The 27905-nt window shown below is 37.9% G+C and overlaps 1 protein-coding gene across 2 annotated transcripts in view; it reads left to right on the plus strand.

Moving 5' to 3' along the window:
* Nucleotides 1-1139: 1139 nt before the first annotated feature.
* The window catches only part of osbpl2b (oxysterol binding protein-like 2b), a 65485-nt gene continuing 38719 nt past the window's right edge, over nt 1140-27905 (plus strand). Inside the window, exons 1-2 of one of the 2 annotated variants that reach the window (XM_072556413.1) lie at nt 1140-1249; nt 22687-22769. The gene's annotated coding sequence lies outside the window, so the exon portion shown is untranslated. Of the gene's footprint in view, nt 1250-1546; nt 1655-22686; nt 22770-27905 lie in introns of those variants that run through there. The other variant, XM_072556414.1, reaches the window with a different exon arrangement.

Here is a 27905-nt window from a genome sequence, read left to right on the forward strand (position 1 = left end):
ACTTTTCACTGTACTTAGGTACATTAACAACAATAAATCAAAGACAGAATAAATTTGGCTTGAGCCAAGGTACAATTACAATGCTAAAAGTGCAGTCAATAAACTGCCAATCAGAGGAAAAGGATATAGAGGAACAGACCAGCAGGAAATTACAGATGCCAGCATTAGTTATATTGGGAGACTTCAAATGCCCAAATATAGCCTTGGACAACTGTAATATCAGGGGCAGCAGGGTGGGGGTGGTTCCTGCATTGAGTGCAAGGCAGCCTCCTACAACAGTGTTGAGTAAATAAGAAAATACCTTTTTTTTGGAGATGAGGTGGTCCAAATGGATCAAGTGTCAGAGAGGGAATATCTATGAGACAGTGTTTATCATGTCATAAGACTCAGAATGGTGATGGAAAACTACATGCAACAATCCAGAGTGAGAAAAATTAATTGGCTGAGGGTGGACTTCAATAGGGAAAGAATGGTGCTAGGTAGCATTGATTGCAGAGACCGCTTGGCAAGAAAAACAATAACAGTAACAACCTTCGAAGAGGAGATGGTTCAGGCACACTCAAGATAATATGGCCTCAAATGGCAAAGATAGGAAAACAAATCCAAAGTTTCCTGAATAACAAGAAAAAAATTAAAATAAGGAATGAAAAGTGTGCAGATGACAGGTGTCAGGCAGGAAATAAAATTGAGAACCAAGAGGAATACCAGATATCAGAGGGAGAGATAACAGAAAGTCTTGATAAGGATGATGTTGATTTGGTGTACTTGGACTTCCAGAAAGTGTGGAATACAGTATCACACATTAGATTTTTGAGACAAGTTATTAGCTCATAAAACAAACAGGAGCAATATGGAATCGAATTGTGCAATGAAATGTATTGGTGGCTACAGTCAGCAGATTACCACTAGGTAACGATAATCATTTGAACAGTTGTTGAAGACACAATGGGGTAAAAGGGAGGATTGTTTGAATGAAAGTAATGCGCAAGGAAAGATAATGGGGACAGCAGATTAGCTCCAGATAACGATTTCACTTGAAGAGCCGGGGCAGGACCGATAGGCTGAATGGCCTCGTCTCTGAGACACTGTTGGCAATGGGCGGTTCCAGCACTTCAGCCAACTCTCGCGAGAAGGTGAATGAGCAGGCGCCGTCCGCCCTCGGCTGTTTGCTTTGCGGTGGAGTTGGCGAGGAAGAGGAGGAGGGGGCGTTTGATGGACAGGGCCCCCATTGGTCCGATAACCCGATCCGGTGAGTGAACTATCCTGACACGGCGGGGCTTCATTGCTATTGCCTAGCACACTCCCTATAAAATATATACTTTTGTACATGCACGAAGGGAAAACAAATCACGCCGTCATTTGAAGCCCGGAGCGGCGGCAGTTGATAAGGCTCGAGCTGGTCCAGTTTCCGTGCGCGCGCTCTCTCTGCTCTGCTCTGCCCCGCCCCCTCCACCACAAGAACCCGCCTCCAATTCCGTTTTCTATTGGCCTTTATACGTCACGGGCTCGCGTCAATGCCTGAAAGCCGCACGTCGACAGGGTGACAATGTTGTCAATCACCTGGGGCGGTTGCGTTTCCGCCTTGGTGGTAGTGCTGAGCACTTGACAACTTGATGTGGATGATCCGATCTGAAGGCGGACCTCAGCCCAGCAGGTAGCTCACGTTTTCTGTTGTTTTTTATAAAACAATAAATGACCAAGGGAAACGAATGTCATTCGGAAATTATTCCACTTTTTCCTTCAAGGGGAATGAAAACAAATGAGTTATCAAAACAAGGAGGGGGGGGCGGGGTAAAAAACAAAGTGGACATGATCAGGTAGCACCAAGTGTCTTACGGTAGGGCACTTTGCTGAAGAGATGGGTGGCCAGCCGGATGGTTGGATATGTGTGTGGTTTTCCGTAATGAGGACGTCAGCGTTTGTCCTTGGGTAGCTGTCCTGCAGACGGGCCTCCTTTACCTACTCCAGACGCCCCTTGCGGGATTGCACACACCAGTTCACTTTAGTTTTTGTGAGGCGATCTGTTTTCCTCCTTCTGCGTATTTTCGTGTGTTCAGAGACATGGGGGCGTGTGTTTAATCTTGTCCTGCAACTAAAAATTTACAGGGCTGGCAGATGTGTATTCACGTCAAAGAACCATGTTATGTGCTTAGGTGATCATTATTATACCGAGGAACTTCCTCCAGCTAACCTTGCCTAGTCGACTATTCCTCGCAGCGTTTCCTTTTTCTGTTCGAAGTCTACTTTAAAGCAATCATATCGAACTCGAAACGTCAACTGTCTCCAGAGATGCTGTCAGATCTGCTGAGTTTCTCCAGCATTTTTTTTAAGTAGTAGAAGTCTTGTTGGTGCTGTGAATCACCTGAAATCAAATCTATTTTCAGGCTGCTTACATTATAACAGTTGATCAATTTTCCCCTTTATTTTTTTCTTCTTTTATTAATTGCCTTTTTGACACGTATTTGAGACTCGAGCAAGAATATATCGTTACAGTAATATAAACTTCAGGTTATACACTTGAAAGCACTGTTTTAAAGACTGTGTAACTTGACACTTTGTAACTTACCTTCTAACTGATGAATACCTCTTGTGTTACAATATTAACTAAAGTTTATCTTGTTACCAGGCAGACCATTATGCAAATATATTTAGTAAATTGACAATGCTCAAACATATGAGTAATTCAGTCAAGACCTGATGTCCTATGGCTCAGTTTCTTTTCCATGGAATGCTGGGAGGACAAATCTTGTGATTGTAATTTTGGGTATTTTTGATTTCAAATGACTCTCAAAGTCGTGAAGTGTTCTTTTTGTTTTTCTAAAATCATGAGGATTATGGATAGAATGAAAAGAGAAAGTCTTTTCCCTGGCGTGGGGGAGTCCAGAACTTAGAGGGCATAGGTTTTGGGTGCGAGGGGAAAGATATAAAAGAGCTAAGGGGCAATGTTTTCACACAAGGTCGGGTATGTATGGAATGAGCTGCCAGAGGAAGTAGTGGAGGTTGGTACAATTGCAGCATTTAAAATGCATCTGGATTTTAGAGAAGGATTTCGAGAGAGATGGGCCAAGTGCTGGAAATGGGGCTAGATTAAGTTAGGATATCTGGTTGGCATGGCTGAGTTCGACCGAAGGGTCTGCTTCCGTGCTATACATCTGTGATCCTAGAAATGAATTTTCTTAACCTAACATTATTTTCCTGACTTCCAAATACAAGCAAAAATACATTATTTATGAAGTTGCAAATTTCTTTACAGTCAATGAGTAGTTGCTGAAATGGTGCGAAATTGTGCATTGCAAGCTCCCACAAGTATTAACGTGATAATGAACAGATAAATATCTTTGCTTCTGTTGATTGAAGGATAAATATTAGCTGGGACGCTAAGGATAATTTTCCTGTTCATCTTTGAAACTATACCATTGAATCTCTTGTATTTGCCTTATAGTATAGATGGGCTCTCAGCTAACTTCCCAGCAGAAAGATTGTATCTCTGTCAGTACAGTGCACTGTATGGAATTATCAGCTTTTATGCCCAAATATCTTAGGATATGAACCCACAAGATTCTCTCACTACCAAGCATTCAGTAATCACTGTCAAAAAGAAAATGGATTCAGATGTCAATGAAGAAAATTATTGACTTAAATAACAAATATTTATATACAGTACATAAATGGAAGAGTCTAGCTGCTCCCTCAAAGGTTGAGACTTGGGTTAATATTGGGAAACAAGGAAATAGCAGTGATTGTAAAGAAGTATTTAATATTTATATTTCAACAAAAGAATCATAGGCATAGTAGGTAATCAAAGGGAGGGAGGAACTTAAAATGAGTTTACCTTCAGAGAACGAAGTACTGGGAAACTACTTGGATTAAAGAATTCAGCTATGTGGAGAGACTAGAGAAACTGGTTTGTCCTTTAGAGCAGAGAAAGTTAAAAGGATATTTGATGATATTCAAAATCATGAAAGGTTTTAATAAACTAAATCAAGTTTCTGGTGGCAGGAGAGTTGATGACCAGAAGAGGCAGAGAGATACAGTAATTAACAAAGGAGCCAAAGGTAACATTGGAAAATTATATTTTGTGCGTAAATTATGACTTGGGAAAATATTGAGAACTAGGTTGAAGCCAAATCAATAACGTTTTCAGAAGGAATTTTACTCGCACTCCGAGGAGAATTTTGTAGGGTTTTAGGGAAATAGAAGAAAAACTTCAGTAAGTTCCATTAGCCAGCAAAATCATAAATGATTGTTGCTCTTTTAATTGCCATTTTCCTTACTTATTCCTATGTATGCAGCCAAATAAACATTCTTAACAAAAATATCTGTTTAGCAGTTCAGAAATTGAGCACTTCTGAAAGAAAGACATTTTTTGTCAAAGCTTTTTCTCAGCATTCACAAGAAATATCAATAAAAAGAGAATATTTTATGGCGTGTTGGAGGAGAGTGCTGATTGGTTGGCAAGTTCTTCAGCAAAGTTTCATTTTTCAGCAATATTTATAACAAGCACAGAAAAACACAATTTGGAGCATTTGCTAAACTCGAACTAGGACTGATTATTTAATCTGTGGTATGATGTTTGCATTGCTGCATAAACTTAAAGATTTCTGACTCCTGTAGAAAATCTTCTTGCAAGAAATCCATCGGGACAGTGGATGTTTCACTCATCTTGTGGAACTACGTGAGTGACCATGTTATAATCAGGTGAAAAGAAGTGTTCTAGACACATCAAAAAACCCTGTTAGTAGTTGTACCTGCTTTTTTTGGAATTATGATATCCAAAGTTCTGTAGAACCAAACAGAAAATTCTGCAATAGTGCAGAAAATTGTATGTGAAGAACTTGCTCTCACTGCACAAAGCTGCACTCAAAAACAGCTTGAGTTAAAAACTACATCTGCTGAGCAAGAGTTGATAATGTAATAACTTAACTTCTAGCTTCTCCAGTTTCTTCAAATACTATATATTGAAACTGAAATTATATTGCTATTTCTTCTTTATCTGGGTCAAAATACTGGAACTGCCTTTCTAACAGTAGTATGGGCATAATTACATCCCAAAGACTGCAGTGGTTCAAGAAGGCAGCACATCACAATCTTCTCAAGGACAATTAAGAATGGACAATAAATGCAGCGTAGCTGACGATGCCTATATGTTGTGAATCAATTTTTTAAAAAAGTTCTTCAAGGCAAAAATGTCAGTTATTTATGTTCATAAAGAAATTGCAGATGGTAAAACAATTGTACTTGTTGTTATACTGCTTAGTATAAAATAAATGTCAATTCTTTTAAATCAGTAAGCCAAAATGATAGATATTTACTTTGCCATTTTTACGTTAAATAGATACTTTTCAAAACATTTTTATGCTTTTTTGTTTGGCTACAAAATTTCAAATTTTAGTTTGTAAAATAATGGTAGAGAAATTTGGAGCATTCAAGTCATTTGGCTTATGTCCCCTGCCTTGACCCTTTTTGATGCATAAGTAAGATTTGAGAAAATGAATGTATCTGATAGAATACCTGTACGTTGACAATCTTATTTGTTAAAATCAAGCTTGACATTCTAAGATTTCTTTGCTGAGTGAGCTAGATGTACCTCAATATCCAAAATCATAGGTATAAATACAGAACCTTCCATGTGCTTGATTATTTAATGAATTAATTTTACATTTGGCACGTAGTCTTAAGTGTAGTTTATCCCTGAGCAATTATATTCCTCCTCTTTTGTACATCTGTTCACTTTTTGGAATTTTTAAACATTTTTTCAAAGCATTTTCCTTTAAAAGGCCCTGATGTTCTTTTCTGTGTGATTTTGATAGCATGACAGATTAGTGCAAAGCAGATCGATGACATTTTTAATTCCAGTTGAAGGTTCATCAGTTGATTTGCAGGAGTATGTCAAGCCTTTAACTAACAGTTCATGGATTTCTGTCTTTATATATGATTTGCTATGGTGAGGCAAAGCTAGAAAATCTGTGTTTTGAAAATAGCTCTGTTTCTTGCTTTGAGACTTTGTCTCAGAACCAATATATAAGACAATGGACTGTAAGACTCCACTGATGCCCCTGGTCCATTGTAATCTTTTTCATTCTAGGCCAGCCAGTGCCCACTCTTGAAGATCCTCCTTACATGTACCTTGCTAGGTATTACTTTATTCAAGGAACTGCAAATAAGTTTTATTTTAACACATTGACATTCTCTATTACCGTCCATGTATATGTGTTGATTATTTTGTTGTGCTTTGGCTTTGAGTATGTTCAAATATAAATAGTAACAGTAATTGCCAAAGTCTCAGAGGACCATAAGCTGATCATTCATTAGAGAAAGACAACTGGTGGTGATTTTAACATGACGGTCAATATGCCTCAAATGAGTGGTGTAGTCAAGAAGGTAGGACAATTGTGGTGACCTCAGGTGTAGCAATTACCCAACTGTCCAGCCAACTGAGCTAACTGACCTGCTTGCATATAAAGAGGTTTGGTTGATTAGAATAAATATTTGATGGAAGAAACCACTTGCGAACTGTTTGCAAGTCTATGTGTGTTGGGAATTGTTTATACAAAAACCTTGGGACCAATTAATTTTCTGATAAAGTATATTTGCAAGTCTTTACAAATGTAACCATTTATGAAGATTTACTCTGCTACATGTAACAAGGTTGCCTACTGATTTCTAAAGGATGACTTTACAAATACACAGCACAGAGGAGAAATAACCAATTTTTAATTGAGAATTTTGGGGAAGAAGACCATAAGACTTGTTTTAGAAAGAAGCATGAAAATACTTAAATAAAACAAAGAACCGCGGATGCTAGAGCTCTGAAACAAAAGCTGGAATTGTTGGTGAAACTCAGCAGGTTTGGCAGCATCTGTGGAGAGAAAGCAAGTTAATGTTTTGAGTCTGGTGACACTTCATCAGAAAATACTTAGTTTTGAGTTCACCATAGCAGTAAAAGTAGATCACACACTAGGATACAATAGACCAGATCAAAGTAATTTTTAACTGATAGTTGTTGCATCAGACATAATTGCTGAAGTATGCTCTCTCACTGTAAAAATACTTTGAGGTGGAATTTTTAATTCAATTTTATGTTTTTTAGAAGTAGGTACTTCATATGAAGAAAAATATCAATGTTTTCAGGTGAATACCTATACCAAGTGCAATAATTTGTGGTCAAAAATTTTGCATTCATTTTAAAAGGCTAACTTGTATAAAGAATTGGCTTGTACAAGTAACTTTGCTGGAAGCAATGCTCAGGTACAAATAAAGATGTATTTTCATCCTTTCTTTCTGCAATTTTAAATTATTGGAACATTTTCCAGTATGTTGAAGTTCAACATTAAACCTGTTAACCATTGAGTTGCTTGATATTGGCTTATGCTGTTTTGTTGTAGTGAGTGAAGAGGCAAAACTATAGAAATTAGTCAGGAAGCAGTGGATTTCACCTCCAGGATTTGTTGTTATGGTAAAATGTGTCAACATTCAAGACTAGCTGGATTGTAGATAAGGAAAAGGAGTTGAAAGGATGTGGGAACAGGGTGGGTAAATGCAATTAAAAGCTCTTTGATCAAGCAAAAGATACAATAATTATCATTATGGACTGGTTCAGTGAAATAGTCCTTTTTATGTTTTGACTTTTCATTTTTAAATAGTTTAATTTGTTAGGCAGCTAAGGTCCAAGCCCAAGAAAGCAGAAAGTAATGAAATGCATGTTTTATATTTTGTTAATTTATTTGCTACATTTGATATTTTTCTAGGAATGTATGTTTATTGTAACTTTAAATAACATCCTTATTAAATGTATTTATTTAATATGTTTATCATCAATTGTGGATGTTATCAAAAACACCCAGCTCGTATTTTAAAGTTGAAACAGGAAGTTAAATCTGATAGGGTTAAAATGTTCGCTTGCAGTTGATATTCTCTGTTGAAAACTATAGTAATGTGTATTAGTTTTATGGGTAGCTCCATTAGTAAATTTTATTTCCGTGTGTGAGCTGATTCTTGCAGGCCACAATTTCTAGATGTGATTCAGAACCAATTTTAGTTTAATGGATATCAGCTAGGTAGCAATAGAAGCACTATAGTTCGGGGTGAGGGTGGGAAAAATCAATTGCTATTAATAATTACCTAGTGACAACTCCTCAAAGGATTTTCTGATTAAAATCTGGTTGGGTTCAGCTTTCATACTTCCTGTGCTGAAATAGTGTTAATGATCAACGCTGGGACTTGCATCAACAATTTAGTGATTCCAGAATTGAATTGAATTGTTAAAATCAGCAAAAGTCAACTTTTTCCAATGAAAAGAAAATCATTTCATCAGCTCTTTTGGCTCAGGCCCAGGCTCTTTGTTAATCACTTGCATAGATTACTTTGTGAAATTTAACTAACAGTCAGTTACAAATATGCCTACTAAAAACCAGAACAATCTACATACTGATGAGGTATTATGAATTAATAAACACAAAGGAAAAGATTACAGTAAAATTTTGTTTTCTTTTTAGATTAGATTACCTACAGTATGGAAACAAGTCCTTAGGCCCAACAAGTCCACACTGAACCTCTGAAGTGTAACCCACCCAGACCCATTTCCCTCTGAATGATGCACCGAACACTATGGGTAATTTTAGCTTGGCCAATTCACCTGACCTACACATCTTTGGAGTATGTGAGGAAATCAGAACACCCAGAGGGGGGTCTACGCAGACACCGGGAGAACGTGCAAACTCCACACAGACAATCACCCGAGGCTGGAATTGAACTTGGGTGCTGTGAGTCAGCAGTGCTAACCACTGAGCCACTTTGCCGCCCCCATCTCTTGCTAACATGTATAGTTGTCAGCCTAGGAAGGTGAAGGTAGACATGCATTAGGCATTTGAACAGATTTGAAGAACATGACTAAGATATTGTATTTCAGTAAGAGAAATAGAGTTCATGTTATTTAGAAAAGAAGAATCTTAATGCAGCAAAGGGATCGGGACACCAGTACACAGGATGCAGCACTCATCAATATATCCATCCAAATGCTTTTTAAATATAATTGTACCAGCCTCCACCACTTCCTCTGGCATTTCACTCATGCACCACCCTCTGTAGGAAAAAGTTAAAAGTCACACAACACCAGGTTATAGTCCAACAGGTTTATTTGAAAACACTAGCTTTCGGAGCACCTGATGGAGCAGTGCTTCAAAAGCTAGTGCTTCCAAATAAACCTGTTGGATTATAACCTTGATAGTGTGATTTTTAGCTTTGTACACCCCAGGCCAACACTAGAACCTCTAAGTCTGTGGGAAAAAGTTGCCCTTTTCGATCCCTTTTAAATATTTTCCCTCTCACTTTAAACCTATACCCTTTAGTTTTGGACTGTCCCACTCTGGGAAAAAGATCTTGTCTATTTACCTTATCTATGCCATTCATGATTTTACAAATCTCCATGAAGCTTCCGTTCCAGGGAAAATAGCCTCAGCTTAATCAGCCTCTCCCTATTGTTCAGACCCTCCGACCCTGGCAACATCCTCATAAATCTTTTCTGAACCTTTTCAAGTTTCGCAACATCCTTCCTCTCGTAGGGAGAACCAGAATTGCACACTGTCTTCTAATAGTGGCCTAACCAATGTCCTACAACATGACCTCCTAACTCCTATACTCAATGCACTGACCAATAAAGGCAAGCATACAGTGCCTTCTTCATTATCCTGTCTACCTGCAGCTCCACTTTCAAGGAACTATGAAGGGATGTGCATGCTTAGTGGGTTAGCCATGGGAAATGTAGGGTTACAGAGATTGGGCAGGATGGTCTGGGTGGGATGTTGTTTGGAGAGATGGCATAGACTTGATGGGCCGAATGGCCTGCTTCCCCACACACAATATTACAATTTCACCAAGCAAACTTATGAACTGAGTGAAAAAATTCCACTTGAGAGCTTTTGTTGAGGATGGAAGTCTGTGAAGAGGGGAAGATATTCAAAAGGCAAGAAGATAGAATTTGGAATATATTGCTATCACGGTTATAAATAAAACTTATACATTCAGAATCCTACAGTTCCGCATGCTTATCTGTAACCTTGCAAATATATTCTGGGCCATTTGTTTACTATGTCATCTTGAAGCTGAAATAGAATGCATCAAATCCATCTTGCAGGATAATGGCAGCATTATCTAATCATTTCTTGATGAATATCACAAGCATTCGCAAGCGACTCCAAAGCCATCACTTTTGGTCTTGATAAGACTTTGGATTATCCTGAAAGAAAAGGTGTCTGAAAATTTTGAGGTAGAGGTGCTGAAAACCACATTGCTGTAATGTAGTAGTAACACAAGTGGTATTTGGCACTATTGGTTGTACTGTCAAGCCAAATGTTCTGCCTTTTACACAATGTGTAATGTAGAATAGAAATTTCACTGCCACTGTAATGTCAGATTTGTGTGCTGTGCGTCTGAAGGACTGGTAGATTGCATCAAATGGTATAGCCTTTTGCCTGTTTGCAACAAAGTAATGACCATACCTATCATGCCACGGTTGCAAAATCCTGCAACTGTGGCCAACGATAGATGTGATTCTGGAATTGGACAGCATTTTGTGAATAATCCTTTGCATGCGCAGAATTAAGCAGACAATCAATTTGGGGATGTCTGGGACATGTGTACTGGAAACTTCAGATGTTATTTGACAGATTTTGATTTTCCTCTTAAAGTGGTATTTTTGTGAATTTTCTTAATGACTACAAGATAGGGAAAAAATGTTTTCTGTCTACAGTAGTAAAGTTGATGCTTCACTTCCATATTTGCCAGAAGTCATTAGTAATGAGTTGATCATTTAATTGCATCTGTTTTATAATGTCAAATTATATTGCATAGAATGGGAATGCATAGATTTTGCTTTGCAAAACCTCAAGATTTAATTGGCTAAGTACATAATATAAACTAATTAATTCCTGGTGGTGGAAATTGAATAAAGATTCGTGCACTTTGTGTCTCTCACTGTGTCTCACACCTGCACACACACACCATGGGTGCTGGGGAAAAATAAGTACTACCGCAGTTAGGCAGGAGTGTGGGGGTTATAAAAAAAAACAGAAGAAAAAAAAGTAAACAGGAGACTGTTCGATCACACAGCATTGCCCTTTGATGGGAAGGGCAGTGCTTGTCACTGGCCACCCGAGTATTTTCCTTTTGGAAAAAAAAATAAACTAATTAATGTTCTTGTGGCTTTGCATGTGAGGTTTAAAACAATGTATTTTGATGGTAGGTTTGGGAGAAATAATCAGATCATGTTAAATTTAGGTATCATTTTAAAATTTATAAATTTCCTATGTAGATGAACAAATTCTGATTAGTTTGGGAATGGAGTAGTAGAGCTTTTTGGAGCATGGACTTAGCCACATATGTTTAAGATGTTACTGGCATGATGGTATGATTAACAAAAGACAGGTTTGCATTGGCAATTTGTATTATGGATGTGTACATTGAAATTCAAATTTAAAAATTGATAATGTGGGAAAACATTTAAAATTTTAATTTTTGAAATATCAAAATAATCCAGGATACATAGGATGATAGTAGAAATTATTATGGCCAGGTCATAGATAGATCTAGTCAGTCTCTTTTATCAAGGTGCAAAGGTAACCAGGACCAAGCTTTGTCTTCAATTTAAAAATATTCAAGTATAGGTGATTAGACAAGAATGCAGTCTACAATTCATTCCCCATCTTAAAAATATGCATTAATATGTACAATTTTATATTTACATTTATAGATTTGGTACAATATTATGCTAGAAACTGATCTTGTACATTTTTGCCACCAGCGTTGGAATTGCAGTATTGCCTTTTGAAGGTAGTATAATTACATTGCAACAATCTGTATCGATGATTAATGTCATACATTAGGTTAGATTAATTTATAACAGTAAAGTGTTGGAAAGTATGCACAGTTTTCACTTGTGTATACTGCATTGCAGACTGCAATCCAGCACCATTGGTTGGGGTTTTATGTTAGCCTAAGATGACTGTGACAAGGCAATTTATCTATTGGAGGAAACTTTGAGAGGAGATAATGTTTGCTAGGAGGCATTTCTTAAAGGACGAGGTATTTCTTTGTTCTCGGTTACAAATTTTTGACTTCTCAACTGTTGTACAGGTCACATTACCTGTATTCCAGAGAGTGTTTTTAGTTATCCAGATAGTTGACAAATTCGTAGTGTTCCTCAGGATCAAAAGATCACTTTTTTTTCCTTCTGGCTTGCTGGTTTCAATTTTGTATCTCCATCTGATCTATTTGTGGTGGTGGGGATATTCAGGGTAACCATAAGATATAGGAACAGAAGTAGGCTATTCGACCTGTCATTCAATTAAATCATGGTTGATTTGATAACCTTCAATCCATATTCCTGTCTTTTCCCCACAACCCTTTATTCTAGTAAGGATTAAGTTTTCTGTCACAGTTTTGAACATACTTAATGACCCACCCTCCACAGCATCTGTGCAAAATAATTCCAGATTTACTATCCTCTGAGAGACAAAATTCCTTCTCATCTCTGTTTTGAATGGGTGACACCTTATTTTGAAATAATGCCTCTTCCTTCTTAACTCAGCCACTAGGGGAAATTATCCCTCAGCATCTAGCTTATGAAGCCCCCTATATGGATCTTGTATGATTCAATAAGGCTGCCTCCCATTCTTCAGAATTCCAATAAGTACACACCCAAGCTACTCAACATTTTTTGAGTAAATCCTGTAATACCCAGAAACAACCTGGTGAACTTTCTCTGACCTGCATTCAATGACATTGTATCTTTCCTTGGATATGCAATTAAAATGAAAAGCCTGGAAGTGGGGGTAATGTACTGACATGGATAAAGAGCTGGTTGGCAGACAGGAAAAAATATCATAAACATCATAAGTCACATTATGTGTGGTATCTTATCAAATGTCTTTTAGAAGTTAAAGTATATTACACCTTCTGGTTCCCCTTTGTTCTGCTTGTTACCTCCTCAAATAATTTTAATAAAACTTTCCATCATAACTTCCCCCTCGGGTCCAGAGTTTTTGGTAGACTTGGAGATTTTTTTGCATGCTTATGAATTGCCACAAATCTAATCCAATAGATAAAAATAAGCAATTTTAAACTAGTAATTTAATAGCAGTAGTCTCTCTGAATAAACTGCATATCGACTCTCATAGATTTAGATGCAAAGAGAGAGGCCATTCAGCCTATTGCATCCATGCCAGACATCACATTAGAAATTAGCTTGTAATCAAAGTAGAATGAGCATCCAAAGTCATGTACATTACTAATTTTAGCTGTATTTCGGTTAGAATTGAGCAACGATTGGCATTTATACTGTTCGATGGATGTTTTTGCCAATGGAAAGCAATTGGCTGTAGTGTTCCACGGGACTGATGATTTAGGCCCTTTGCTATCTGTGGTATGTTTTAATGATTTAGACTTGGATGTGGAAGTCATGTTTGGGAAATTGGCAGATAATACAAAAATTGAATAGACATTTGGTAGTGAACAAGATGGTGATCAACTGAAGGATATTATCTGTGGTTTGATTGGGTGGGAAAGTAGCAAAGAGAATTCAATTCATAAAAGTAGGAGGTTATGTATTTGAGAAAGACTAGCAAAGCAAAGGAGTGCACAATAAACAGGAGATTATTGAGAGGGATATAGAATTTAAGAGATCATGGAGTATGTATCCACAGGTCCCTGAAAGTGGCAGGACAGGTAGATAAGACGGTGAAGAAGGCTTAATGGAAGGTTTTCTTCATTGGGCTAGGCATTAAATACAAAAAACTGTGAAGTAATGCTATTACTGTATAAGACACTGGTTGTGTTGCACCTGAAGTGTTGTGCACAGCTCTGTTCACAGCATTACAGGTAAGACATAATTGCTCTTGAGAGAGTACGGGGGATGTTTATAAGAAAGTTGCAAATGTCAAGACCTGGCAACAATGTGGAAAGATTGGATAGGCCAGAATTGTTTTCCCTCTGATGTGATGTGTTTGAGATGCCCACATAATGAAGAACTTGGATTGACTGAGCAGGGAAGATCTGTACCTCTAGCTGAGAAGTCATTTACCAAGGAGCACACATTTAAGGTCATTGGTCAAATGCCCTTACTATTTAGGCAATTGTAAAATCAGTCAATAAGAAGGTTCTGAGGAATAATCTGTAATTGTCCAACATTTTCCTGAAGTTTGAGTTCTATTACCACCACTTAGCTTCATATCCATACACCAGTAAAGGGAATCAAGCAAACTTCCTTAGCACATTTTAGAATTCTTTTTACTTTACATTCTGGGACATTTGTGTAGGGTTAGAGACTCTGATGTTTTCTTCAGAATGTTTTTATTGTGTTTTTAGATGTATATGTTTATTTTAATATTGTTTTACTGTATAAAATATCGTATTTTAAATTTTCAAAACAGTCAGTTGATGATCTAGATTTATAGCTTTATATAGTTTACATCTGGGCCACATTCTTGCTTGTCCAACTGTCTGAATTAACGACGTGGAACTTCCTTTAACCTAACTTTTAATCCTTATCTTGCCATATGACAGACATTCACCACCTCAGATCCACAAAATACAAACTACCTAGCATTAGTTATATTCTCTTGCCTTTATCCTTTGTGATGTCTGATCCCTTGAAGCATTCGCCTAATGTTCCTTAAAAAAAAGTTCAATTTAAAATGCAATACCTTTTATATATGCTCCTTTTTAATAATATTTGATCAATATTAATGTTTATGTTGGAATTCTAAATTAGAGACTGTTCCATTTACTTGTATCCTGTCTCAGGCAACTGACTGTGTGGAGTTTGCACATTCTCCCCGTGTCTGTGTGGGTTTCCTCCGGGTGCTCCGGTTTCCCCTCAGAGTCCAAAGATGTGCAGGTCAGGTGAATGGGCCATGCTAAATTGCCCATACTGTTAGGAGCATTAGTCAGAGGGAAATGGGTCTGAGTCGGTTACTCTTCAAGTGGGCAGTACGGTGGCTAACTAGGCAGAGTTAGCACTGCTGCCTGTCAGTGCTGGGGACCCGGGTTCGCTTCCCGCCTCAGCTGACTGTCTGTAATGGAGTTTGCATATTTTCCCCATGTCTGTGTGGGTTTCCCCCAGGTGCTCCGGTTTCCTCCTATGATCCAAAGATGTGCAGGTTAGGTGAATTGGCCATGCTAAATTGCCCATAGTGTTAGGTGAATTAGTCAGGGATAAATATAGGTTTTCTTTTCGGAGGGTCAGTGTAGATTTGTTGGGCCGAAGGGCCTGTTTCCATACTTTAGGGAATCTAATCTAATCACTTATAAATTACTTGGATGAAGGGACTGAAAGCAGGATTACTAAACTTGCTGAAGACACAAAAACAGGAAAGTAAGTTGAGGAGAGAACGTGCAATAAAGGGATGAAAGTTGGTCAAGTGATTTGGGACAAGCTTTGGCAGTGATCCCAATTCTAGAACTTCTCACAAAAAGGAGAATTCCTTTCCACATGCATCCTATCATGTGGGAGAATGTGAACTTTGTCCTTTTCAATGAGAAGTGTTAAAGCATATTATCTAAATGAGAGATTGCAGAGTTTGGAGATGTAGAGAGGTCTAGTCTTGTTGTGCCTGAAGCTCTCAAGGTAAGTATACAGGCACAACAAGAACTAGGAAAACTAATAGAATTGTATATATTGTGAGGACATTTGAGGGTCTATACTTCAGTTATACTGGGCATTGTTAAGACTACATTTGGAGTATTGTGTACTGTATTTGTCATCATCTTAAAGAAATGAGAGTGTGTTGCAAATAGTTGAGAGAAAGTTTACTAGACTAATACTTAGAAAGATTAGGTGTATTATGGGAAATTATTGGACAGACTGGAGCTATATTCACTTCAGTTTAGAAAAATAAGAGATGACTTAATTGAGATGTATTCGATCCTAAGATGTCTTGATAGGATGCATGTGGAAAGGAATTCTCCTTTTTGTGAGAAATTCTAGAATTGGGATCACTGTTCAAAATTAATGGGTCACCCATTTAAGATAGAAGTGAAGAGAATTTTTTTTCTCAGACTGTTGAAAGTCTTTGGAACTTTTATTTTGAAAGATGCACTTTTGTATATATTTTTTGTGGATTCTTGCAAAGGGGTTAAAGATTACCATTGGTAGGTGGGAATAAACCATAGTCGTATTGAATAGTGAAGTCGCCATGTGGCCTATCCCTATTCCTAATTTATTTGTTTGTAGTTCTGTTGTAATGTGAGAAGATGCAGAGGCTAATCTCTGTACAGCAGGATCCTACAAATAGCAACAAGATGAATAACCAAAGTTGCTTTTCTTACTGATTTCTTGGTTGGCTAAAATATTTAAATACACATGCTTTAGAAAATATGACCTGCTTCATTGAGTGACACACCCTTTATTGTGACAGTCAGCTGCATTCATGCTGTAGGTTATGCAGCTTGTTTAACTGCATTCCAGTGTGTTTAGGCAAAATGGTTATATTTTTGCTACAGAAACTGTCATCTGTCATATTTTGTTAACTTTTTGGTTACATTGAAGGTGCTCACATTGTCCTGTTTCCCTTCTGACAAATGCAAAACTTTGGTCAAGGAATGCCAAATAAATGTTATTGAATACTTCTCGCATCCATGAAGGAAATTGTGGAAGGTATGGGAAAAATGTTGAAATATTGAAGAAAGGTGCACACTTTGCTTAAAAGGTGACCTCCAATGATACATTTTGAAAGCTACATCAGTGCTGATAACATAATAGCCATTTTAATTAATTTCTTGTAAGTGAATTCCTTTCTCATTAAGGTTACAGCCACCCAGAATTTGATCAGAGCCAACTGTACATGTTCAGGTTCTTTGCATTGTCTCAAGTCACTAATACTGCCAAGCTCCTGCCTCTAAGGGTATCATTAGCACAAACATGGAGATATATAGCTATTTATTTCAAGTTCTTGTTCTTCACAAATATACATTTGCATTTTTCTTTTCCTGATTTTTAGTTTGATGTGTTTGTGATCATTGCTTTCCTGTAAGGACATGCTTTTGCAACTTCTGTTGCTCAGTTTTATTGATGGACAGCAGGCCCAACAAATATTACTTCATTTGGTTCAGTGAGATCTGGCAACAGGTGGATAGATAAAGCAGTTGTCTCCCTAAGATGTCCAAATCTATGTCCCTTGTACTTAAGGGAGAAATGAGAGATACTCCAGTAGAAATGAAAAGAGAGAGAGTAATGGTTTTAATATTTTCATGACTTTTGAAGTCATTTTTCATATCGTGTTTTTTGTTGCTTATCTGTTGACCTCCTTGTTGACTTTTCCTTCTAACATTTTGGCCTGATATGCTTTTAACACGTTTAACTCTGGCTTTTTCTATTGTACCAATCTTCACTGTCTCTTTTAATTATCCATTTGTAACCTTTACATCAAGCCTATTGTTGTACAGTTGTTAATATCTTCTCTTGGACTCACTTTGTTTAACTTGAACTAAATCAAATAATATTGCTTCTGCTCTTGGAGTAAAAAGCTACTGATTTAAAGTTGGATACATTTCCCAATTATCCTTTACTGGATTCTAATCTATCGCTGAATAAATAAAATTAGATAATCTAGTGTTATTGCCTGGTTTATCTGCTGTATTTTCTGAACTGTCTTATAGATTTTCATTTCTTCCCCTTCTCCACTGTTTGGTCTATATTTAACATGATCATATAAGGACAGCATTACATTGAACCCATCATTAGACCCTGAACATGCTGAGCAAGCAGTGTTCAGGGTAACTATGTTTTAATTTGTGGCTACTGCTAAGAAGTATATTTTATGTGTTTTCAAAAAAAACTTACCTGAGTAGCCCTCAGTTTGCCTCCCGATTATTGATTTCATCCAATCATTTAACACTCAATGGCGATTTATTTTTAAAGTATACTTGTAGTGAAAGGTATTGGATAATATTTGAATGCATATCATTTATCTTTGTATGTACAACGCTATTTAATTTCAGCTGATCCTAGTAGCAGAAAACTGTTTATATCTGTTGTATTGTGTTTGATTATTCCTTTTTTTAATTCATTCATGGGAATTAGGCATTGCTAGCGAGACTAGTCTTTATTTGCCATTTCTGATGAATTTATTTTATTTTTATATTTTTCTTTGGGTATTCTGACCTGGTTTCTCTGACTAATTTATTGCTGAGCTGCTTTTTTTAGTTTCTGAAGCGCTGCAGTCAATTACATCTTTCTAACCACCCAGGTTTATGAAGTAACCAAGTTATTTTCTACCAAATAACTATTTAAGCATACCGCTGAAGCAAGACACATTTTATCAAAAGCGTTAGTGTCAGGACAATTTGCAAGAATACTAATTTAAGGAGAAAAGCAATATTTCTACTAATTAACTAGTGGGCTGTGATTAGAAGATATCAGACCTACTCTACTGCAAACCTGTTTGGCTTTGGATAATGCACCAGTTGATGAGGATTGACAGTTAACTACCAACCTTTGTTTCAATTTTAAATCAGGCAGATTGACTTTTGTCAAGGCATTCCCCTGAGAAATGAAAGTGCCTTTCATCTATTTTGGACCAATGTGCAAAGAACAAGCATACATTAACATATGTGGCTTCTAGTATATACAAGTGCGCCACACTGTGAGCCCAACTAACATTCCTAAATTGATTTTTTTTTTAGTATTGTTTGTTTCTCACTTCAGATTATAGAGCAAATGTCCAATTAAGGCATGGCATTAAATACTGCAGCTTCTGTTACATGTTTTAAAAGCACGGGCTGGTTGGCTATAATTATTACCATGTTTGTTGTGAACAGTGAAGAGATATGCTATTCAATAAATGAAATTCATATATCATGTTATTCATTTGACAGTACATTATTTTGGCTAGATGGCAGTATCCTGTTAGTGTCACATACCACTTGTGTTGCATACCATTAACATGAAATGGCAAACTTTACTGGTTTCTCATAGCTTTGAGATATCTCACCCCTCTGGTGCCTTAGAGCCACTTATGAGTTTGCAAGATATACAGTGAGAAGCAATCTAATTATTGCATCGTTATCCCTTAGGATGGCATTGATGTACCTATTTCAGCAATAAGGCCAATTTTAGTGCTGTGGCGATGAGTGGATGGTAGGTTTGCAGTGGGAAGTAGTCAAAAAGGCTTGATAATCTGCATCCCAGAGTACTAATGGAAATAGCCATGGAAGTATTGGATGCATTGGTAGTCAACTATCTGTGTGGAGTTTGCACGTTCTCCCTGTGTCTGCGTGAATTTCCTTCGGGTGCTCCGGTTTCACCAGCATCTTGTACAGTAGTAGTAAGACTTGCCTACTGTTATACATTAAACCAAGTCTCTTTTGATTTGCAAATTTCTGCAGTTTTTCTCAATTTAAATAATACAATGTTCTTTTTCTGTCCCTTCCAAAGTGAATAACTTCACGTTTTCCAGATTATGCTCCAACTTTCTGCCCACTTTCTTAACCTTTGAACAGTGAAGACTGTTGCAACCCTTCTGCAACTTTGCCTTTCTCTCTATTTTTGTCATGTGAAAATTTGGCTACAGTACATTTGCTTCCTTCCTCCAAGTCATTAATGTATTTTGTAAACCAATGCGGTGCCAGCACTGATCCCTGTGGAATTCCATTGCTTATGCATTGCCAATCTGAAAAGATCCCCTTAAGCCCAGTTGTTGTATCCTGCCCACTAGTCAGTTCTGTATCCACACCACCTCCAACACCATGGGTTCTTGCCTCCTGACCCAATCAACATAAACACTAAAGTCACCCATAACTATTGTTCCATTCTTTTTATATGCTCCTATTATTTGTTGTTGTTTTACAGAGGAACCTTGAATATCCGACATTCGGTTATCCGAATATTGGAGTATCCGGCAAGATCGCAAGATCCTGATGCTTGGCTAAACTATGTCAGCCGACATTCGTTTATCCTGAATTTGATTAACTGAACGAAATACTCCCCGCCCGTGTCCTTCGGATAATCGAGGTTCCTCTGTATATCCTTTCCGGCAGTATGGCTACTGTTTTGAGGCTCAATTCACTCCTCTCAGTGTTGTCTTTACCTTGCTCATATTTCCACCCAAATGGACTCAACATCATTCATGCCTAGGTCATCTTTCACAACTGTCCTCACAGCGCTCTCCTTTTGTCGTTCCAAAAGATCAAATATTCCTGAATGTTAAGTTCCCAGGTCTGATCTCCAAGTAACCAGGTTTCCATAATCGCTACAAGTCTAGTCTTGCACCCTATCCTATAAGATATCCTGCCACTTCCAGATACTAATGTAAGAGTAAAGCAAAGAAACAAAAACAGAATCTGCTGGTGAAACTCAGCAAATGTAGTATCTGTGGAGAGAAAAACAGAGTTAATGTTTCGAGTCCAATGTCCTTTTATCAGAATAGAACGCAGAGGTCTGTTATATCCCCAACAAAGTACACTACTACCAACATCCATGCTGAAAACTAGGCCTTGTGGATCAAACCTCAGACCTTAGGAGCCTCCTTTAGCAAGGGCAGAACTTCAACATTGTCCCAGGTTGTCAGTGCAGCCTTTGTTCCTTGGATGAGTAGAGTGATTGATAACAAAAACCTGAAAACTGACACAAAGCTCATGGTTTACAACATAGTAATGTTACCTGTCCCTCTGTCAGTCAGAGCAATTAACAATGCATGCACAGATCTCAAATCCCCAGGAACATATCTCTAACAATGTCTCTGTCTCTACAAAGTCCTGCAAATCCAATGGCAGGATACATGCTCCTATATCAGCGTCGTCTTTCAGGCTGATATCCTCAGCAAAGAAGCACTGATTAGAAGCATAGAAATCATAGAATCCCTACAGTGTGGAAACAGGCCATTTGGCCCAACAAGCCCACACCAACCCTCTGAAGAATATTCAACCCAGACCCATTCACTACCTTTTACTCTTACAGTTCCCCTGACTAATGTACCTAACCTACATGTCCCTGAACACTATGGGCAATTTAGCATGGCCAGTTCACCTAACCTGCCCATCTTTGGACTGTGGGTGGAAACTAGAGCACCCTGAGGAAGCCCACGCAGACACAGAATGTGCAAGCTCTACACAGACAGTTGCCTGAGGCTGGATTCAAACCTGGGTCCCTGGTGCTGTGAGGCGGCAGTGCTAACTACTGAGCCAACGTGGCTGTTGTCAATCAGTTAAATTGGTGAGGCATTTCGCCTCCATGCCTGACACAAGACCTGCAAAGCAAACCCCACCTCAAGGTCTGTCAAGCCAAGTGATTACCAGGGAAACACATAAAACATTTCAAGGACATCCTCAAAGCCCACTTGGCTTATGGTAAACTCTTACTCAAGGTTGCCCCAAACTGGAGAAGAAGCATCTACAAAGGTGCCAGTCATCTCAAGCATAATGCCAAACCACCTCTTCATCCACCACTTGCCCCGCTTTTGGCTGAGTATGCAGATCTCGCATTGTAATGTTTAGTTGTCTCAGGACATACCAGTCCAAAGTAGAAGAAAATTATTCTCAGTCTTGAAGGAATGCCTAAGGTGTCCTTTTCACAACTTACTGTCCTGCCTATCTCTGTGTCATCAGCAACCATGCTTTTGTCCCTTTGTCAAAGTCACATTTTTAAATAGTAAAACGTTGAGGCTGCAGCACTGATCCTAATGGCACTCTGCTCATGACACCTTGCCTATAAGAAAGATGACTCATTTATATCTATTGTTTCCTGTTACCTAGCCAAACTTTAATCTATGCCTCCCCAACTCTAACTTTCTACAATAACCTTTGATGTGGCCCCTTATGTTTCTAGAAGACATTTAATAAGGCATTTAACAACATATCCACCAGTTCCCCTTTATCCACAGCACATGTGATGTAAAGTGAAGAGTATGTAGGTTAGTTTGATCTTAGAGTGGGCTAAAAGGTCAGCACAGTATCGAGAGCCAAAGGGCATGTATTGTGCTGTTTTGTTTTAGGTAGAATTTAAGTAAGTTGGCTAAATATGATTTTTCTTCCTTAAACCATGTTGATCCTGCTTACTTCGGCCTTCTCTAGTCTTTCTATGTGAGTAAAGTTCTTATCTCTGGCGTCATTCTAACATATCTCTTCTGCATCCTTTTTCATGTCCTTCGTAGTTTATGCCTTTGAGGTCTGGGATCCTATTTTTATTTTAAACCATTCCTATCAACTTGGTTTGTTATCTTCAAAAATTTCTGTTCATGGACCTCTAGCTCTTTTCGTGCACCCTTTCTAAGTCTGCACTATTTAGTTAATATTGCCTGTTCACATACTTCCTTGCAAAATGCATCACTTCATTCCTTAACTGGTAATAATGGGCATCCTGTGCATAAATCAGAGGGTAGACTTCAACATTTTAGTTTCAGTTGTTTCATTTTGCTATATTGTGGTTAGGTCCTGTATGACCTTTCACAGCATTATGACATCAACATATCTTCAGTTGATTCTGCAAGTTAATGTGCAGTATGTAGGTGTTACAGTGCTGAATAATGAATAATTAGAATAATAGCTACCTCAGAATGTGTTCAAATATTGTTATACATTCTTCAAATTTGGAAAATGTAACTGGAGCAAAGTTACCATCAAACATTATTTTTATATAGCCATATGAACAATCCAAGCCTTCTCTTATTACTTAACTCATTTATGCAACTTGTTTTGCAGATAAGTGCTTTAAACTTCCTTGGTTGAGCCCATCAAGTTGAGGGCTGGCGTGACTGCTCTGCCACTAGGACAGCCTTTATGATGTGAGTAATAAGACGTAAAATGGAAATCTTTAAGATTATAATTAATTAGGATTATAATGTTAACAGAATAATATAAGTTATGAATTTGAGGGTGTGGAAATAATAATTAGTGTTAAAATATATTGTAGAGCAACAGTAATTCCTTTCTAAGTGATTTCTTTTTCATCAGCCAGACTCTTTTTTTTTTCACAATGCTGATGTACAAGATTCAAAACAATTTCCACATGTATTTCTGAACATGAGTAAGGCAGGTTTAATTCTATTGCTTTGTTTCTGTGATTTTTGAAATGAGGAATTTGTGCATTTGGGAAAATTTCAATTTTTAGTTCCATCTCTAGATTACCTGAACCTGTTTATAAGCAGATATTATTTAAACTTCAGCTAATGTCATAGGTGTACGATTCAGCCCAGCCTGTATTAGAATTATTGTATAAAAGTAACATGAGTTTTACAGGTTGAATAACAATTATCAAATAGATTGAGGAGAATTTTGATTTTGTAATAAAATAGTTTTATATTACTGTAAATCAGCCATCCGTTTTACATGTCATTGTTTTGTTCTAAGAAAATCAATTGTTTCTTATTGAACACCATAATTTGCTTGCTTAAAGTTCCATAGCTCAATGTAGTATCACAAATGAAATTTATATCAGTGAATAAAAATCACAGGATCTGGACTTCTGTTTGAATTTCTCATGTGTGCAACTGGTTTACTTTTAAGTTATACAGTCCACGAGTGGAGTTTCATTTAGGACACATAGGGAAGCTCCAAACAACATTAATGGATGCATTCTCCTTGGCAAAGCCTCTACCAATTCAAGACCACTTGCCAACTAATCAGAATGCTGATCATACAGTTAGAGAAGATTAAAGTTCAACATTTTAAAATTTCTAAATTTGTTGGAAAATACTGAACTTTTGAATTCATATTCAAAAGTGCAAGACAAAATGTTTTCTTTTGCAGCAGTACTCCAGTTCTGTACTACTGCAGTTAACTGCATTGTGTGATACCAGATCAGGTTAGCATGAAAGAGTGCCCTCCCTAAACAGACTTACTAAACCAGATAGATTTTGTCTGACATTCAGATTGTTACATGGTCATCATGTTAGACTTTTTTTTAAAATTCCAGATTTGTTTATTTATCTAGAATTTAAATTCTGTGGTCAAGTATGAACTCATGACTCTGGATCATTCATCCAATCCTATAGATTGCTATCCTCTCTGGATAATTAGTCCATCCCTACATCATGACTGTTTATGTTATTGGTTGAATAATTGTCTGCCTCTGTCAGTTTGCTTATCATCAGTATTTTGATGCACTCTAGGCAAAGTTCAGTATTTTCCAGCGCATTTAGAAATTTTAAAATGCTGAACATTAATCTTCTCGAATAAATGAATAGATATGAGCATTTTGTTTAACTTAGAGGTCATTTAAAGTTCAGAAGCCACCAGTGTTTGTTGATGTAATGCAATATGCTACTGTGCATGAATATCCAGTAGGAAATTGCCAACATTTATATATGATTTAGTTGAATGCAATTAAAAATATTTTTATTGAACTTGAAGTACTGCAGTCAAATGTCCAGTTGTGCAAAATTGTTTTGACTTAAACTCAAAATTCAGTGAAGAAGTTTCATATATGTGTAACATTGCTATCTCAAACTTGTATTTTTAAAATTTATTTATTGATCAGTTGTGGGCATTGATGGCAAGGCCAGCACTTATTGCCCATTCCTAATTTTGCCTGAAAACAGTCACTTTCTTGAGAACTGAGTGCTTGCTAGACTTTTTCACAATGTAGTTAAATGTCAGCTGCATTAGTTGTCACCATATGAGGTCAGTACAATAGAGTACCCTTCCTAAGGAACCTTAAAAAATCAGATTTTTAAAATGTGAAACTCTCATGTTTTTAATCCATCATCTGAACATAATGGCTCCTTGCTTGATTATTATAACACAACCACTCTGCATTCTTGTATGCGTAGCCCTGTAACTGAAAATTCATATGTGAATCTTGCAGGGGCAACTTTGCCAAAAATGCTTAATAGCAATTTAAACAAATGCCACAGTCAACTTTTTAAATTTACTTGTTTCCTGGAAATGTGTTTTGCTTTCTTTTGGTGCAGGGAGGAAGGAAAGTAGGCATTATCAGTTGGATTTTTAAATTAAGTGAAGCATTTTCAGATGTTTCAACATGGCTTGATATGAATGTATTTCTAAGTTGAAGCCAGCATTGTGAACCTTTTGTCATGTTATAAACGTGTATTTAAAGAAAAACAAACAAATGTGTGGTTTACTGTTGGCCTCATAAATATAATAGCAAATATTAGTGACATTTATTTTTAACTTTTTATTATGGAACTGTCATTACAAAAATGTATTTTGAAGAAAAAATGTTCCTGCTTAGCGTATTAAAGCAACTACCTGCATTTATATTTTTTAAGAATTGCATTCACTTGTGGGACATTGGCATCGCTGGCTGATCAGCATTTATTGCCTGTCCATAATTCCTGCTGAGAAGGTGATGTTGAGCTGCCTTGAACTGCTGCAGTCCACATACTGTAGGTAGACACTCAAAGCCGTTAGAGAAGGAATTCCAGGATTTGGACCAAGCAACACTAAAGGAATGGGAATACATTTCTAAGTACAGATAGTGAGTGGCTTGAAGGGTAACTTGCAGGTTCTGGTGTTCTGCCCTTGTCGTTTGAGGTGGAAATAGTTTTGGGTTTGGAAGGTGCTGTCTAAGAGTCTTTGGTGAATTTCTGCCATGCATCTTGTAGGTACTACACACTGCTGCTACTAAGCATCGGTGGTGGAGAGAATAGATGTTTGTGGATGTGATACCTATCAAGTGGGCTGTTTTATCCTGGATGGTGTCAAGCTTCTAGGTTTGGAACTGCACCCATCCAGGCAAGTGGGGAGCATTCCATCATACTCTTGACTTGTGCCTTGTCATTGATGGACAGACTCCTGCTCTTGTAGCCACTGTATTTGTCTGGCTAGTCCAGTAGGATTTCTGGTCAATGTCAACTCCCAGGGGAGTTGTTCATAAGTGGGTGCTGTTGATGCCATTGAATTACAAAGGTGAACATTAGATTGTCTCTCTTATTGGTGATGGCCATTATCTGGTATTTGTGCTGTGTGATTGTTACTTTTCATTTTTCACCTGGATATTGACCAAGTCTTGTTACATTTCAACATGGACTGCATCAGTATCTGAGTTGTTGCAAATACTGCTGAGCATTCTGCAATCATCAGTGAACATCCCCACTTCTGATCTTTTGGAGGGAATGTCATTGATGAAGTAGTTGATGATGTTTGGACCTAGAACTACCTTGACAAACTCCTGCAGAAATGTCCTGGAAGTGAGATCACTGACCTCTATCAACCACAACCATCTTACCATGTGCCCCGTAATTCCCACTGATTCCAGTTTTGCAAGGACTCCTTGATGTAACACACAGTCAAATGTGGTCTTGGTAGTAAGGGTTGTCACTCTCACCTCACCTCTGGAATTTATCATTTTTAAAATTTGTTTGTCCATGTTTGAACCAAAGCTGTGATGAGGTCAGGAGCTTAGTGACCCTGGCAGAGCCCTAGCTGGGTGTCAGTGAGTAGGTTGTTGCAAAGCCTATGCTGTTGATGATTCCTTCCAACACTTTATTGATTGAGAGTAGACTGATGGAACAGTAACTGGCTAAGTTGGATTTGTCCAACTTTTTGGGTAAAGGGAATTTTCACAATTTTCAAGTAAACGTTAATATTCTAGAACACAAGTCTTCAGTACTCTTACTGGAATGTTGTCAAGACTCATAGCCTTTGCAATATCCAGTGCCTCCAATTGTTTCTTGATATCATGTGAATTGGATTGAATTGAATTGGTTGAAGGTGGGCTTCTGTGATGCTCAGGTGGGGGGAGGGAATCTCTGGAGGAAGCCAAGATGGATCATCCACTTGGCACTTCCGGCTGAAGATTTTTAGCCTTGTCTTTTGCACTGGACTGTTCACTCGTTGAAGCTGGGGATATTTGGGGAGCCATCTTCTCCAGTGAGTTGCTTAATTCCACACTACTGTTCACAACTAGATGTGGCAGGACTGCAAAGGATCTGATCCATTGGTTGTTGGATTATATTAGATCTGTTTATCACTTGCTGCTTGGTTTGTAAGTAGTCCTCTTTGGTAGCATCACCAGGTTGACACCTCATTTTGAGGTATCCCCTCCTGCACTTTCCATTGATTCCCTGACTTATTAGTAATGGTAGGGAGTTGGGAGAGGATGCAAGCCGTGAGGTTGCAGATTGTGTTGCAGCGTGAATCTGCTGCTGTTGATGGTCCACAGAGCATCATGGATGCCCATTTTAGAGTAACTAGGTCTGTTTGAAGTCTGCCCATTTAGCACGATAAGAGCCTCCATTGTGTTGTGTGGCACTATTCTCAATGTGAAGTGAGGACTTTGTCTCCACAAGGACTGTGTAGGCATTGGTCACTGTCATTGATACTGGCATGAACAGATGTATTTTCAGCAGACCGATTTGGTGAGGTTGAAATCAAGTATGTTTTTCCCTCTTGTTGGTTTGTTCACTACCTGCAACAAACATAGTCCAGCAGCTATGTCCTTTAGGACTTGACCAATCTATCAGTATTGCTGTTGCTAAGCCACTCTTGGTGTGGACATTGAAATCCTCACCCAGAATACATTTTGCACCCTTTTCACCCTCTGTGCTTCTTCCAAGTGTTGTTTAACGTGGCGGTGTACTGATTCATTGGCTGAGGGAGGATGGTATATGGTGTTAAGCAGGAAATTTCCTTGTCCATGGTTAACCTGATTCATGAGATTTCTTATGTCTGGAATCAATGTAGAAGACTCCTATGGCAACTCCCACCTGACTATATACCACTGTGCTATCACCAATGCTGACCTTCTAGTGAAACAAGCTATATCCAGGGATGGTGATTGTGATGTCTGGAATATTATAAGGTATTATTTCATGAGTATGTTTGCCTGTTACTAGGCTAATCTGTGAGACAGTGCTCCCAGTTTTGGCACTAGCCCCCAGATGTTAATTAGGAGAACTTTGCTAGGTTGATAGAGCTTGCCATTGTTGTTTCCAGTGCTTAGGTCTATGCCAGGCGGT

This window comes from Chiloscyllium punctatum, chromosome 37, assembly GCF_047496795.1.
Source record: "Chiloscyllium punctatum isolate Juve2018m chromosome 37, sChiPun1.3, whole genome shotgun sequence".
Lineage (NCBI taxonomy): Eukaryota > Metazoa > Chordata > Chondrichthyes > Orectolobiformes > Hemiscylliidae > Chiloscyllium > Chiloscyllium punctatum.